We start from the raw sequence: 17399 nt of genomic DNA on the forward strand, positions 1-17399 counted from the left end.
TTGCAACTGTACGGGCTGAAACAGCACTTGTGCCAGATGCATTATGTCATATGGACACAGCAGATCTGTGCTAATTATACGAAGAAGTTGCATCACTTCAGGAGAATTAATTCCAAATTTTTGTACTTTATTCTGCAAATCCTGCACTACTCTCCAGCCGATTGGAGTGTGCTCATCTTGCCGGTTCGTGCCCGCAGCAGCTTTGAAAACAGGAAATGTAACAAGAGGCCCCGCTGTGTTATCTAGAGGCTTTAGAAATGCAGGTGTTAGAGAGCACTGGCTGAGGCATTCTACTAGATCCCAGTTGCCGGAGTCGGCAGCATATCTTCTAACTCCCTCCCAAAATTGATCAGGGGATCTCGGGACCACAGTTACTGTGGACGGAGGGAGAGTCCATGGCAGAGGTTCTTTTGGTATGGATTTATCTGCAAGCTGCAGGGATCGCATAGCGTCAATTAGAGATTTTTCTGCCTCAGTTTCATTCTTGCTCTCATTTTCTGTGCGGCCCTCACATTCAGTTTGAGTCCCACCATCCTGTCGGCCCTCACGTACGTTACGGCCCTGGTTTTCGTTACGGCCTTGGCTTTCGGTACGGCCCTGGCTTTCGGCACGGCCTTGGTTTTCGGCACGGCCCTGGCTTTCGGGTTCAGTGTTAATCGCCACATTTTTCTCTTCGGGGGGGGCTGATGGAGTCACCCCTTCTGCCGCCGCACCAGTAGGTGAGGAGGGCCCCTCATCGCCTGGGAAAGTGATTAATGGCGTAGGAGGAGGAGGTGAGTAAGGGTATGATCTAATTTTGCTCGTGAGGGGTTTTCTACCCGCAACTGCTGAAATCGCAGCATCGGCCGCAGCCGTTGTTTGAGCCGAAGCTGTTTCCGTGTTACCATTTACTGATTTCTCATCATTCTTTTGCTGATCTTTTGCATCACAATCTGCTTTCCAGTCTTTCAGAGTCTCAGTTAACAAACGCCATACGACAGCCAACTCGCACAGGTCTGTCTGCCCCTTAGAAATCTCCTCAAACATTTTCAAGGCCACAGATTGCCATGCTCCCACACTAAACGCAGTAAGCGTTGTGGCTTGAAAGCCGTGGGTCTTACACCATAATAAAATCCTCCTCAGGTTTTGTTCGGAGGTTTTAACCCCTTTTCTTTTTAACAGGGCTCTCCAGGTAGACAAAATTGTCTCCTCTTCCTTAGTTAATTGCTGCCCCATTCTAACAATAGTAGTCCCCGGCGGCTCACCTTATTAGGTGTCTAGGCTCAGGTCCGGACCAGGCAGATTCAACTGCTCTCAGCTTCACCGGGCTCCGTCTCCGCAGCGTTTTTCTCGCCGCCAGTATACTCTCTCGCAGCTCTCGTCGCCGCTGGTATACTTCTCTCTAGTGCTGGATTTATCGCCGTTAGATGATCTGTTCGCTCAGGCGCATCGGGGTCACCATTTGTTGCGGTAGAGACGGAAACGACAAGTAGTGGATCATGCAAAATGGCTACTTTATTGTTCTAACACACCTTTTTATACCCTTCTTTAGAGTATGTGTTAGTATATGATTGGTTTGGTTAGTAACTAACAATTCATGATTGGTGAGTTCGTTAGGACGGTTCTTCTTATCACTATCTTGGTTTTGTACCGGTCTTCTCGGATCTTTCCAGACTCTTCAAGGATATACTACAAGCTGCTCGAGGTTGCGCTGTTCTCGAACTGTCAGGAATTCCGTAGATTCGTTACATTCCCCAACATTAACCCAGTGCAATTGTATGTTTTGCACTGATTAGAAAAACATATTGCAAAATATATACAAAAATGATTTTAAGAACATAATCCAAGGATAAACATGTTTAAATATAGAAGTCTACATCTTTTTTTAGCTGTTACTACATTTTAAGGATCATTATTTGTAGAAAAGTTACCATAGCATAGTGGTTTGCAAGGAAAGTTTTGTGAATTAGTTAAACCATTAAAACCCTGGGTTTGAGACCATCCAGCAAATAAACATGTGATATGCAGTATCATTACATTAAAACAGCATACATTAAACCAGCACCTTTCCTCCCCTTTTTCCCATGCCTAACTTCACACCTTCACTCCAGACTCTTCTACCCCCTCAAGCAATGCAGGGGGGATGGGGAATGGGGGATTATGGTCAGTACGTAATAGTTTATTTCTGCTGCTCCTTCCTTCTCACACTTTTCTTCTGCTCTGGTGTGGATTCTCCACATGCTGCAGTTCCTTCAGGAAAATCTGCTCTGGCATGGCTTCTTCTATGGGCTGCAGTCCTTTCAGGAACAATCTGCTCCAAAATGAGTTCTCCAGAGGTGGCAGTTCCTTCAGGAATATCCATATGCTCCGGCATGGGTGAGGACAGGCTTCAGGGGATGTGCTATGGAGCACCTTCTCCTCCTCCTTTCTCTGACCTTGGTGTTCCCACTGTTGTTTCTCACTCTTTTTGTTCCCTCCTCCTCTCTCCATCCAGCTATCGAAACCTTGCCACATATACCCAATACAATAGAGTACTATAAAGTTATAGAAACATAGTTGTCTCTACTTCCCCTTTCCTTGCTGACAGGAGTGGCAGTTGTCAGTAGTCAGGAGGAGTAGGATGTTAAGCGTGGTGGGTCCAGCTGTACGAGTTTGGCCTCAGGTGCCCCTGGAGGTCCTCCACGGTTAGGTGTCCCAGAAGGTAGAGTTTTGCTGCCACCTCTTTAGGCTGAGCTGGAGAGCATCCTCCACAATGTTTCATGTTTACTGGTTAGTGGGCTGATCCAAGCTGTTGCTTATTGATTGTTATACTGAGTTGCTGGGCAAATATCCTTGTATAAGTTTAGTTTTGCTATTTCTGTCAGTTATGCATATTTTTTATAACAATTTTCTAATTTTGCTTTATCCAACTAAAGTTACCTCCCTAAGAACTACATAGCAACATACACAAGGTCAAACTGTGGGCCTCCTACTTTAGCCTAACTATCTGAGTTATGTCTGTTCAGTAGGCCAAGACCCTATTCCAAGGATAACTTGCTTTTGGCATTTTTAAAATACAGAAGTTATCTAACTAATACTATAACACAGATCACAAATATTTGGTTTTAAAACAGCAATGAATGCTTTATAAGCACCAAAAATAATACTAATTCCTCAAGCACAATCATCAGACTAACTCCTGAATTTTTAAACAATTGCATTCTACAGACTTGTTTTCATCTTAACCTGAAAATGCATCTTTAAGTCTGCAGAAGGAAATGTCTCCTTGTTTATATAAGTAAAAAAAAAAAAAGTTTGCCGCACACTGAACATTTTCTGCATTTTCTGTTGAGTACAAAATGCAAGTAAAACAAATGATAATCACTCTAGAGTCAAAACTTGAAACTGAGCCGGAATTGCCAGCATGAATCTAATTTAGTTCAATAATTACTGAATCTTTGCTAAGCAGCTGCTAAAGAGCTAAAGTAGAAATAAATGGATGATCTAAGTCCAACTGCTGGAGTGCTGTTTCAGACCAGTATCTCTATCAAAAAAAAAACCCAAACCCAGATGCTTCCTTATGCCTTCATTATCAGTTTCAGCAGAAAGGCTGGGCCCAAAGGGCAGGAAGGCAGGTCAATTAGTTCCTGAGCAGAGATCCCTCCCAACCCCACCCCCCCAGTTGATATACTAGATGTGACGTCACATGGTATGGAATACCCCATTGGCCACTTTGGGTCAGCTGCCCTGGCTGTGTCCCCTCCCAACTTCCTGTGCCCCTCCAGCCTTCTTGTTGGCTGGGCATGAGAAGCTGAAAAATCCTTGACTTTAGACTAAACACTACTGAGCAACAACTGAAAACATCAGTGTTATCAACATTCTTCTCATACTGAACCTAAAACATAGCACTGTACCAGCTACTAGGAAGGCAATTAACTCTATCCCAGCTGAAACCAGGACATAACCCACGAGGTTCTATTTTTATTTCCCCCCCCCCTCTCTCCTTTCTGATTGTCCTTCCCCATCCCATAGGAGGTGGTGGGGAGAAGTGAGTGAGAGAGAGGCCTCGTGGTGCTTAGTTGCTGGCTGGGCTTAAACCACGTCAGATGTTGAACAGTTTTGGCCTTGATATTGATCCCTGAAGGACATCACTAGTAACAGGCTGTGTGGTGGGTTGACCCTGGCTGGACACCAGGTGCCCACCAAAGCCGCTCTATCACTCCCCCTCCTCAACTGGACAGGGGAGAGAAAATGTAACAAAAGGTTCATGCGTCGAGATAAGGAGAGGAACAGCTCATTCACCAATTATCGTCACATGCAAAACAGACTTGACTCTGGGGAAAATTAATTTATTACCAATCAAATCACAGTAGGATAATGAGACATAAAAACTAAATCTTAAAACACCTTCCCCCCACCCCTACCTTCTTCCCGGGCAGAACTTTACTTCCGATTTTCTCTACCTCCTCCCCTCCAGCAGTGCAGGGGGACATGGGGAATGGGGGTTGTGGTCAGTTCATCACTCCTTCCTCCTCAGGGGGAGAACTCCTCACACTCTTCCCCTGCTCCAGTGTGGGGCCCCTCCCACAGGAGACAGTCCTCCACAAACTTCCCAACGTGGGTCCTTCCCACGGGCTGCAGTTCTTCACGAACTGCTCCAGCGTGGTCCCTTCCATGGCATGCAGTCCTTCAGGAGCACACTGCTCCAGCATGGGTCCCCCACGGGGTCACAAGTCCTGCCAGCAAACCTGCTCCGTGGGCTCCTCTCTCCATGGGTCCACAGGTCCTCCCAGGAGCCTGCTCCAGTGTAGGCTTCCCACGGGGTCACAGCTTCCTTCGGGCATCCACGTGCTCTGGCATGGGGTCCTCCACGGGCTGCAGGTGGATATCTGCTCCACCGTGGACCTCCATGGGCTGCAGGGGGACGGCCTGTATCGCCATGGGGAATCTCTGCTCTGGTGCCTGGAGCACCTCTTCCCCCTCCTTCTTCACTGACCTTGGTGTCTGCAGAGTTGTTTCTCTCACACATTCTCACTCCTCTCTCCGGATGCAGTTTCTATTGTGTAGCAACTTTTTCCCCTTCTTAAATATGTTATCCCAGAGGCGCTACCACTATCGCTGATTGGCTTGGCCTTGGCCGGCGGTGGGTCCGTCTTGGAGCTGGCTGGCATTGGCTCTATCAGACACAGGGGAAGCTTCTAGCAGCTTCTCACAGAAGCCACCCTTGTAGCCCCCCTGCTACCAAAACCTTGCCATGTGGATCACTAACTCGTCAATGTACAATGGTCTTCCAGTCAGGATCACTACAGGAAGGAAGGGAAGAGTCTGTGAAGGTAGATATGGAGATCTCAACATGGAATCTTTGTTCAGTTTCTGTAAATTAAAAATTGGATAATGGTTTATGGAAAATCAACCAAAGATAAACATCTCAGATGAGACTAGTGGCATATAATAGGCATCTGAAATAATGAAGCACTATTGTCTGAAAGAACAAGAAGGTCTATCAAAATGTTATGAATGGCAGGCTCATAAGCAACCATTCTTTACCAGTTGCCTGCACTCAGTTTTATAGTGCTAACTCAATATCTACGTTAGGTGTGCTGCACTGGTTCTGAACAAAGGTCTCAGTTTAGTAACCCCCTTCAGTGACTGACACACTGTCCATTCTCATCTATCTCAAGTTTCTAGCTTTTTTCTGCTTCTGCTTGTATTTTTTTTCAACATACAGATCTTAGAATGCTTTTAGAGAAAGTTAGTGAGTAACAAGACATCTGTATTCATGTATAAACATATAAGATTAACAAATGAGTAAAACATTGCTACTGCAAAAGAAAAACAATTTAAATACACAGTTAACTCACACTCAGACAGCTCTAGGATTAATGATACTACTGTTTAAATACATATATATATATATGCAGAAAATGCTATTAGTAGCTAACCTAGAAGGTACAAGGGTTTCTCATTGGAAGGACAAGAGTGCTTTTCAAGTCTCTGGCCCTCTTTATTTTATTAGGAGATACAGTTAATACTTTTAATAATTGAGGGACAACCTTCTTTTTCACTCATTCTTTTCACAAGAACTATCATTTTCACAGAAGCCACCCCTGCTACTAAAACCTTGCCATGCAAACCCAATACAGGCTGTCAATTGGACTTTCTACCACTGATCACAACCCTTTGAGCTTGGTGGTCCAGCCAATTTTCTTCCTGCTTTCTGGTCCTGTTGTGGTTTAACCCCAGCCAGCAACTAAGCACCACGCAGCCGCTCACTCCCTCCTCCCCCACCCAGTGGAATGGGGGAGAAAATCGGGAAAAAGAAGTAAAACCCGCGGGTTGAGATAAGAACGGTTTAATAGAACAGAAAAGAAGAAACTAATAATGATAATGATAACACTAATAAAATGACAACAGCAATAATAAAAGGATGGGAATGTACAAATGATGCGCAGGGCAATTGCTCACCACCCGCCAACCGACACCCAGCTAGTCCCCGAGCAGTGAATCCCTGCCCCCACTTCCCAGTTCCTATGCTAGATGTGATGTCACATGGTATGGAATACCCTGTTGGCCACTTTGGGTCAGGTGCCCTGGCTGTGTCCTGTGCCAACTTCTTGTGCCCCTCCAGCTTTCTTGCTGGCTGGGCATGAGAAGCTGAAAAATTCTTGACATTAGACTAAACACTACTGAGCAACAACTGAAAACATCAGTGTTATCAACATTCTTCTCATACTGAACTCAAAACATAGCACCGTACCAGCTATTAGGAAGACAGTTAACTCTTTCCCACCTGAAACTAGGACAGGTCCACTTACCCAGTCCATACGTCACCAATTCCACTACAAGGATACTATGAGAGATCATTTCAAAAGCCTTGCTAACGTCAAGGTAAGCAATATTCACTGCTCTCCCCTTGTCCACACAACCCATCATGTCATTGTAGAAAGCTATCAGGTTGGTCAAGCACAGTTTGCCTGTGGTAAATCCCTGCTGGTTGTTCCCAATCACCTTATTGTCCTTAATGTAACTGGACATGGCTTCCAGGAAGATTTGCTACATAACCTTCTCAGGGACTGAAGTGAGGCTAACTGACCTGTAGTTCCCTGGATCTTCCTTGTTGTCCTTCTTGAAGATGGATGCAACCTTTGCCTTTTTCCAGTCATCAGGAACCAATCCAATACCATGACCTTTCAAAGATGGTAGACTGTGGCCTCGAAACGACATGGGACAGCTCCCTCAGTGCCCTTCAATACATCCCAGCTGTTTCTATGGGCTTGTGTGTGTCCGTCCGATTTAAGTGTTCCCTAATTCTTTCTTCCCCTACTGTGGGTAATGCTTCACTCCCTCAGATTCTGCCACTAGGCTAAGGGACCTGGGAGGCCTGAGGGCAGACCTTACCTGTGAAAACTGATTTAAAAAAAAGGCACTGAGTGCCTGTATTGGGAGCTTTGCAGAAGACGTTGTATTCAAGGAGTTAGTGATCTTGAGCAGGCCATGTTTTCTCTATTGGGCCTTGTACTTAAAGCTTGAAAAGCCCATAGGTTAGCATGAGTAGATGCTGCAAGGGAATCTGCTGGAATGCCCCGTGCCGGCCTGTGCTGTGTGCTGGTGGATGTTATCACAGAGATAACATTCCAAATTATCAGAAGAATATATATAGTTCTGGTTTTTACACAAAATAAAAGGCACCATGGCATGGGAGGGAGCAGGAACCACTCTATGGACAGGATCCACACAGCATGCTGTGGGAAAAATCCATCTGGGGTCTGTTCAATGCTGCATGAAAGCAGGTTTCCCAGCATCTGAAGGGACATAAGAGTTACTTGCTATCAATATTCCTCTTTTTATTCTATCTTATTAAAACAGCTATTCTATTATGCCCTTTGTTGTCAGGCCTTTCTTACTGAGATGGGATCGTAGGTATTTCTTTCCACTTGATGAAAATTAATTCATTGACCTGTTTACCTGCTCTATTTAGTTTGTGACGCCCTCTGCTGATAGCTTCCCGCATATGGGAAAAATTATTTAAGAGTACTGCTCAGATATGAGTATTTGAGAAATGGCTGTAATAATGAAAAATCTAATGCCATCACAAATAGATTAACTCTCTCATAGAGAGGCTATGCATGCTGCTAATCATAACTTCACTTATTAAAGAAAAATGTAAATATTGAACTATTTCTTTCTATTCAACAATAAAGGTGTTTCTAGCTAGTTTATTTTATTAAACATAGCAGGAAGAATTTTGTCAAAGCTTTGAATATTTTAAAACTTTATTTTGAAGAAAAAAATCCTTTTAATTTTGAGGCATTTTATTAATTCCAGCAAAACTTCCTTGCTCCAAGTAAGTTTGAACTTATTGCTCTCCTTTTAGGTGGCTGGAGTGAGTGAGTGTCTCAACATCAGTAGCTGGAGGGGCCATGGATCTAAGGAGCATGTGTCTGGCTGCCAGCTATTGGGGGGGATGGATATGAGTGAATATGGGGCCAGCAATTGGAGTCAGACCGGGGGTGTATGCACCCCTGGGCCTGTGGTGCCAGCAACTAGAGCAAGTGGGAGTCTCAGTGCCAGCAACTGGAGTGGGTGAGGGTCTTGGTATCAGCCACTGGACCGGGACTGTGGGTCATAGGGCCCATTTGTGTCCTGGGTGCCGGCTACTGGGGAGACCAGGGTGAGTAAAGTGAGTGAGGGTCACAACATCAGCAGCTGAGGTGGGGATGGCAGGTCACAGGGCTCATGTGTCTAGGTGTCAGCTACTGGGGGGGTTGGAATGTTTGTATTTTACCCTAACCTGTTGTGCATGTGTCTCTAATTTGCTAGCAAACTTCGAGCTGGACTAGCCCTTAAGGAGGAGGCCCAGGATCTCGGCAGGAGTATCAGACTGGCAAAGGGCCAGTGCCGATATTGGAGGGATCTGAGAGTGTGGGGGTGCCTGTAAAATGAGTGTGAGTGCATGCACCTGTTTGCTAGCAAGTATCAAACTAGACTAGCTGGCAAGTAGAAGACCCATATAGTGGGTAAGAGGGCTCAGGATCTGGGCATGGATATTAGATGGACAGAGGGGCTGTGCTGATATTTGAGGGATCTCTGAATGTATGTGTGCTTGTGAATCTAGAGAGTGAGGATACATGTGTTTTCACTAGTGAACTTAAATCCTGATCAGCCAGAAAGGAGGAGGGAAACTTGGCTAGCTGTACTTATGTTTTATGTGAGTTCTGGTAGTATATGTGGGTATTGTTAAAGGCAGCACCCTATCTGTGGCAGTTTGTGTAGCTGGCCATGTTAGTGTCCTCTGTGAGAGTATGTGTGCACGCATCTCTGCATCTCTGGGATACACACTCAGCCTTGTTACTGGTTGAACCTGCAAACAGGAAAGCAGCAGCCACATCCATTGGCTTGGGACAGAGAGACCCCTGGGCTTGTCTTAGAAAACATCTTCATTGATCATAAACTTGTGTTGTGATGTGTTTTCAGAATGCTCTGGTGGTAAACCTGTAATTCAGTTTCTTCAACTGTAATATAAATTAGGACATTTTTTTGCTTAAGGAATGAATTCTGTTGCAGCAGATGCATACTCAAGTCCATTCTCCTCTACAGCCAAGGGATTTTCTATTCTCCGTGTGAATTTTTTTTTTGTTGGTACCAACACAAAGGCATTTAATGCCACTCTACTTTGCTTTCAGTGTGGCACTGTTTAACATTTCTTTGTTCTCTGAATGCGGTAAATAAAAAGTACCTGAAGGAGGTGCTGAGAGATTGTTCAGTTGCATTTTATTCTGGTTTTCACCTATTGCTGTCATGAAGTATCATTGTACCATAGTGTTTATAATTTCCTTAAGCAATATAAAAGCAAAATTAATAATTGCAGGCTATGTCTTTGATTTTGATGGAGGAAGATAAAGAAGCAGTATTCATTGTCTTTATAACATCTGGATATTTCCTGTGTGAATTAACTTTAAAAAAATTGCCTTCTTTTGTCAAGCTAAAATGTTCATGTGATTATCCTCTGTTTGGAAAGTGATGGAAAAATATTTTTTCCTTTTATGTTGGAAAATATATGAAGATTTTGGAGATATGACAGATTTCCATCTGAAAATTTTTTGAAAATTCAGTGAAATGGAGAGCAGATACTTTTAAATAGATTTTGAGAATAATACTGCTTGCTCTTCAAACCCAAATCTTTTTATCAGACCAGTCATTTTCTTCTGTCATTCTCATTTGTGCAGATGTGGTGGGTTGACCCAAGCTAGCAGCTCAGCCCAGCCACTTGCTCACTTCCCCCCACCAGCAGGACAGGGGAGACAATAGAAGAGCAAAAGCAAGAAAACTCATGCTTTGAGATAAAGATAATATAATAAGCTAAGGAAAGAGGAAGAAGAAAGAAAAAATGAAAACAAAAAGACAATGCAAAGGCAGTCACTCACCACCTCCTACAAGTAGACCCATGCTCAGACAGTCCCTGAGCAATGGCTACTTACCCAAAATCCCCCTCCCCTCTGATTTTATTGCTGCTGCATGATGTTATATGGCATGGAATATCCCTTTGGTCAGTTCAGGTCAGCTGTTCTGGTTGTGTCCCTGTCGTGGTTTAATGAAACCAGGGCAGTCCCCTCCCAATTTCTTGCACATCCCAACCTATGCGCTGTGGGGCAGAGTGAGAAATGGAGAAGGCCTTGACGCTGTGTAAGCACTATTCAGCAATAGCTAAAACATTGGTATGTTATCAACACTGTTTTGGTCACAAATCCAAAACAGCACTGCGCTGCCATAGCTCTCTTCCTCCTGAATAAGCTCTGCTACGCATGGTGGGCTCCAAGTTGTCTGTGGATGACAATGCGTATTGTGATTGTCAGAGGCGGCTTTGGAGGGATTGCAGGTGCCAGCCAACTGAAGTCCTGGACAATCCCCTTTATGCTGGTGGTTAGCACCATACAGGCTGCTATGAAGAAAATTAACTCCATCCCATCCAGACCCAGTACAGCAAATAATTGATTTTTTTGGTATTTTTGCCACCACATGGTATCAGGACTGCTTGAATTTGGGGCTGTTTTTACTTTTCTGTGGTAAGCTTGTCCTTTCATAGAGGATGTTATATGGGTGTTTCTTGAAGTTCCTTTTTCTTCTAATTCTGGCAGGCTTTCCTTTTTTTTTCTTTATAAAAAATGAATGTTTCTTTTTCCTTTGAGTTGTTCTGAATTAATACATGTAGGTAGTCTTAGGTGAGCTTAGTAGGTTAAGATTTCTATGTGGTGGCTGGATTTTAAGGAGTTTTGGATGCTAACTTTCAGATTATTTTTCTGTCTTTTCAGGTCTCTGGATGGCAGACTGAAAAGAAATGCAGTTTTAAGAGGTATGTCTCATGTAGACCAAAATATTCCTGACTAGCATATACGCTAATGATAAAGCCACTCCTTTGAGGAGGGGTCTCTTTGCTTGTCCTCTGTTTCTGTGAGTCTAATAAGTTTTCTTTGCTGGAATCTCTGAAAGCTGCTTCTTCAAACCTGTTTTGTTAGTGGCATAACTTTACTGAAGAGGTCTGTAATATACTGCTAACCCTTCTGGTTGATAATTTTAACAAGACATTACCTTAGTAGAGAAAGTATAGCATGAATGAGGATACTTGACTGACACATGCCTACCCCCCTTCCACCCTCTCCTGTTGTGGATTTTCTTTAAATTGAGACTGTACTCCAAATACTTTTGTAGTTTCCTCTACTCCATCCCTTGGTTGAATACTTGGGCTATCAGGCACCGATACTGTTCCTAGCCTCAGTGTGGTATAACATAACATTATTTAGAACCAAAAAGAAGAAATACTAGTCTCTGTTCAAACAGTCATTTTGGCATATTGGCTGGATATTTGGATTTGATTGCTTTTTGTTTTGGTTTTCATGTTCCATCTGTTCAGAGGTCTGCCTCTTTTACTCCTCTCCAGTGTTGATATGTTGTGTCTGAATAATACAGTGCTTTACAGCTGCTAGCAAAAGCACTCTCCTAGAAATTAAATTTGCTAGTTCTTCCCTTACCAATTTCAGGATTCATTCAAGAAATTGTAGGGAATCTCTTCCCTTTCTTACAATTTGGAACAGATTTTAGAAAAATAGCCTTTTTCTCATTCTCACAGAAAGCTAGGTCTCATTCAATCTTTTTAGTACTCTCATTTTTCTAATTTTTCAAAATAAAACTTTTCCTTCTTTTCAGGATTGAGTCAGGTCTCTGAAACTTTAGAAGGTCTCCTATTTCTTCAAGTAGTCACAATGTGGATTTTTTGGTTCTGTTTAAAGAATGTTTCCTAGTGAAAAGTACTTCTTTTTTGGGGGTTAAAACCAGCTCTTCAGCTCATCACAGAACTGCTTGTTTCACTGGCTTCTAAGCTCTGTTTGCAAGGGTCCTAATGAGTGATCTAACCTGCAAAAGGCTGATTTCTCACATTTCATGTTTCTTGCTTTCTTACACTTTCTTACATATTGTCTCTGCTGCTCCTTCCTCCTCAGGAGGAGGACTCCTCACACTTGTCCCCTGCTCCACCATGGGGTCCCTCCCACAGGAGACAGTCCTTCACAAACTTCTCCAACATGGGTCCTTTCTGCGGGCTGCAGTCCTTCACGAACTTCCCTGGTGTGGGTCCTTTCCGTGAGCCGATCTTCAGTCACAGACTGCTCCAGCGCAGGCTTTCCCATGGAGTCATGGCCACCTTCAGGGGCATCTGACTGCTCCGGCATGGGCTTCTCCACAGCCTGCAAGTGGGCATCTGCTCCACCATTCACCTCCATGGGCTGCAGGGGGACAGCCTGCCGTCTCACCATGGGCTGCAGGGGCATCAACCTCCTCAGGCACCCCTCCTCCCCCTCCTTCTTCACTGACCTCTGTATCTGCATAGGTGTTCCTCTCAGATTCCAATCCCCCTACTCCCTGCACGTTCCCCTTCTTAAATATGTTATCCCAGAGGCGCTACCACTGTCACTGATTGGGTTGGCCTGGGCCAGAGGCAGGTCCGACTTGGAGCTGGGGGAGCTTCTAGCAGCTTCTCACAGGAGCCACCCCTGCAGCCCCCTCCCCCGCTACCAAAAAAACCCACCACACAAACCCATAACAACAAGTTATGCTAAGATTTTTCTGTAACTCTCCACCAATCACTACAAAACAATATTTTGGATAGAGGTTTGGTGGCAGCTGAAGGTTTGCTGTGTTCATCTGTGGAAAATAGACATTCAAAAGCTGAAGGTAAAATTGCAAATGTTCAAGTCCTGGTCCCTCCTCCTTGGTTGTTTGCTTTTATTTAAGAACATAAATATCTATGAGATTTCTGCCTGTGAACTCGACTGCAATCAGATGAAAGATTCAGAAGTTCTTGGGCATGCATCTTGTATGCACTGACTATTCACATAAGCATTGTTACTGAAGGAAGCCAAGCTAAAAACATCTTTAGTTAATATATAGGTGTGTATTTCCCATATTAACTCCAGTGCACTCTAGTGAGTTTATAAATCAGTCTCTAATCCAGAAGGCTGAATTTGGAGATGTGGGGTTTTTTTTAAATTAAGAGTAAGAATTTGATGCAAAAAGACTTTAGTCTAGGTGATGCTTTGCAAAGGTAAACTTATACTCTCTTCTTGTAACTTAAAGCTACAGCTACTTTCACCGCTAATCTTTTTCTGCTAGTTGTAAAAGCAACAAGGTTTAAATGCTGTGATCATGCTATCTTAATTAAGTAGAGTTGATTTCTATGTAATTATGGCCAGATATTGTTTTCCTCAAGTACTCAGTGCAGCTTGAAAACAGTCCAAAGGATAAGAAATTTGTCTGTCATATCACTTGAATAGACCAATGCATGAGGTATTATTTGATTCCCTGCTTAATAGGGGTGAACAATGTGATTTCATCTGTTTTGCAATTTTAAATAGACTGAGCTTTACATGGGCACTTCCTATTTATTTGGGACAAAATGCATTTAAACTTGAATACAGGTAAGAATCTGGGCACTAGGTTAATGGATTATAGAGTCAGGAGGGATGGGATAATTTGTTCCAAATCCATCTCTTGTTTAACAATGGCCATAGGACTTCCCTCAGTTACAATTATTGTTTGAACTATTGGAAGGCATAATAAGTTGTGTTTGAATGTTACAAGCCACCTTACAACTTATGTATACTGGAAATATGTATTTACTATTCAGAGGTATTTCTTTTTCCTTTTTAAATTCAAAATTAGACTGGATTACTTGCTCTGGAAAGAGTTTTCAAATTCACTTTTGGCTTCTTTTTGGACAAGGTGCTTGCTGATTAAGAGGTAGGAAGATGGGATTTTTACAGAGCCTGTTGCCTGCATTCCAAAATGGGGGTGGGGAGTGTATTACCTTCTCTCTCATACCTTTTTTTGAAAGATAATATTGTAGAAGGAACTAAGAGGAAAGCTTGGATTTGCCTAGAGAATAGGGTTAGTTAAAGCAAGATGGCTACTCTCAGTCTTCCTAATCTAAGCTTTTTTTGGACCTTGTATTAGCTTGCTATATAGTGCTGGTCCTTATCTGCCACATATCAGGTTAATTACCTGTGCAGAAAATGTCAGTAGTCTGAGCAAAAGAATGTTACTTCAAGTGGAATTGTCCAGAAAAATTTAGCTGCTGATAAACATGCTTTTCACAGTATCATTTAGGTTGGACGGGACCTCATGTAGTCCTCATCTAGTCCTCAAGTAGGGTCAGCTAGAGAAGATTGCCCAGGACTGTGTCCAGTTTGGTTTTGAATATCTCCAAGGATGGAGACTCCATAACCTCTCTGGGCAACTTGTGCCAGTGTTTGCCTACTGTGGTGGGTTGACCCTGGCTGGACGCCAGGTGCCCACCAAAGCTGTTCCATCACTACCCCCTCCTCAGCTGGACAGGGGAGAGAAAATATAACAAAGGGCTCGTGGGTCGAGACAAGGACAGGAGAGATCACTCACCAATTACCGTCATGGGCAAAACAGACTCAACTTGGGGAAAATTAACTCAATTTATTACCAATCAACCAGAGTAGGGTAATGAGAAATAAAACCAAATCTCAAAACACCTTCCCTCCACCTCTCCCTTCTTCCCAGGCACAACTTCACTCCTGGATTCTCTACCAACCCCCCAACAGCGCAGGGGGATGGGGAATGGGCTTTACGGTCAGTTCATCACACGTTATCTCTGCCGCTTCATCCTCCTCAGGGGGAGGGCTCATCACACTCTTCCCCTGCTCCAGCGTGGGGTCCCACCCACGGGAGACAGTCCTCCACAAATTTCTCCAATGTGGGTCCTTCCCACAGGCTACAGTTCTTCACGAACTGCTCCAGCATGGGTCCCTTCCATGGCGTGCAGTCCTTCAGGAGCACACTGCTCCAGCGTGGGTCCCCCACGGGGTCACAAGTCCTGCCAGAAAACCTGCTCCATGGGCTCCTCTCTCCACAGATCCACAGGTCCTGCTAGGAACCTGCTCCAGCGTGGGCTTCCCATGGGGTCACAGCCTCCTTCGGGAACCCACCTGCTCCAGCATGGGGTCCTCCACAGGCTGCAAGTGGATATCTGCTCCACCGTGGACCTCCATGGGCTGCAGGGGGACAACCTGCCTCACCATGGTCTTCACCACAGGCTGCAGGGGAATCTTCGCTCCGGCGCCTGGAGCATCTCCTCCCTCTCCTTCTTCACTGACCTTGGTGTCTGCAGGGTTGTTTCTCTTTCTTACATGTTCTCACTCCTCTCTGTGGCTGCCATTTCTGTGTGTCCCGCAATTTTTCCCTTCTTAAATATGTTATCCCAGAGGCACTACCACTATCACTGATTGGCTTGGCCTTGGCTGGTGGCATGTCCATCTTGGAGCCAGCTGGTATGGGCTCTCTCTCGAACACAGGGGAAGCTTCCAGCAGCTTCTTACAGAAGCCACCCCTGTAACCCCCTCTGCTACCAAAACCTTGCCACACAAAACCAATACAACTACCCTCAGAGTAAAAAAAAAAAAAAAGTCTTTTCTTCTGTTCAGTCAGAATTTCATATATTTAAATTTGTGCCAATTGCTTCTTGTCTTATCACTGGGTACTACTGAGAAGAGTCTGGCTCCCTCATCTTCATTCTCTCCCATAAGGTATTAACACATATTGGTAAGATCCCCTTTGAGCCTTCTCTTCTCCAGGCTGAAGAGTCCCTGCTCTCTTGGCCTGTCCTCATATAAAAGATGCTCCAGTCCCTTAATCAGCTTAGTAGCCCCGTACTGGACTTGCTTCAGTAAGTCCATATCTTTCTCGTACTGAGGAGCCCAGAACTGGATACAGTACTCCAGATGTGCCCTCACCAGTGCTGAATAGAGAGGAAGGATCACCTCCCTCAACCTCCCATCACGTCCCAATTTCTCAGGACGATGACTCAGGTTTGCTGATTCCCAGGTCAGGATTAAAGTGAAATGACACCAGGGATCCTTTAACTTGCAAAACTCAACTTTTCTTCGCTTACAACAAGAATTGGCGTGAAACTACGTCAGTAAACCACGTAACATGCTAACCATACGTCACCAAACTGTTAAAGACTTTTCAAACGTGGGTTTCGCTAGGTTTGCTTTATTAACAACTCAAAGTTGGGCCACCACCGCAGTGAGTGGCAAAAGATAACTCAAAAATGCCTTCTATACATATAAGATTTTACAAAACAACATGCAATTGATGATTTGTCAAAAGAAGTTCTAGGTATTCTTCCATGAACTCTCAGTTCCCTCTTCTCCAGTGGTTTCAAAAGTCCAATACATTTTCCTATCTCAACTGATTCTTATTGTCTTGTCCTGGTTCTTCTGAAGTTAGTGGTCATAGGCAGAAGGTCTCCAGTCACCACAGTCACTTATCTTCTTACACATCAAAGATCACCTTTGAATTTCTGAGAATCACTCAGGTTGTTCTATTAATTCATCTTACTCTAAAGTTAATCACTTACTCTTATCTATTCTTATGTCTTAGGTCTAAGATGTACGATCCTTTTTCTGTTGATTCAGCTTGACTGGGTTTTAAGCCAGCCATGGTGAGAGCTACACAAGGGACAAATAAGCAGCTTATGCATATTGTTTTATAAGCACCTGCATTCTATTAATCAAACAATCTCTAATCATTAGTTATATGTCTGATATGAATAGTCTTAGAAACAATGAGGCTTAAGGACTAGTTCCCTTTACACAAACATATACTACAAGCCTTGCTTATTTGGGGATCACTTCAGGGAAGAAAATAAGGAGAGCCCTCCAGTTGAGTCACAAGGTTCAGAGTGGACCCCTTGCTTTCTAGACTCCTTCTCAGAGAGGAGCCTAAGGGACGGCTAGATCCACTCCTAGTCCCAGACTTGGTCAACGGTTTTATGTCTAAAGGGATGAAGTGTAGGGATTGTGGGGGAAAAAAAAAAAAAAAAAAAAAAAAAAAAAAAAGGAGACAGAGAGAAAGAAAGAGAA

The 17399-nt window shown here is 43.9% G+C and overlaps 1 protein-coding gene across 4 annotated transcripts in view; it reads left to right on the forward strand.

The window, feature by feature from the left end:
* Window positions 1–17399, forward strand: part of LOC126035499 (polycomb group RING finger protein 3-like) — a 135945-nt gene that overhangs the window by 25617 nt on the left and 92929 nt on the right. For all 4 annotated transcript variants that reach the window (XM_049794153.1, XM_049794152.1, XM_049794154.1 and 1 more), the window contains exon 2: window positions 11268–11308. The gene's annotated coding sequence lies outside the window, so the exon portion shown is untranslated. The remainder of the gene's footprint in view (window positions 1–11267; window positions 11309–17399) is intronic.

Source organism: Accipiter gentilis, chromosome W (assembly GCF_929443795.1).
Source record: "Accipiter gentilis chromosome W, bAccGen1.1, whole genome shotgun sequence".
Lineage (NCBI taxonomy): Eukaryota > Metazoa > Chordata > Aves > Accipitriformes > Accipitridae > Astur > Astur gentilis.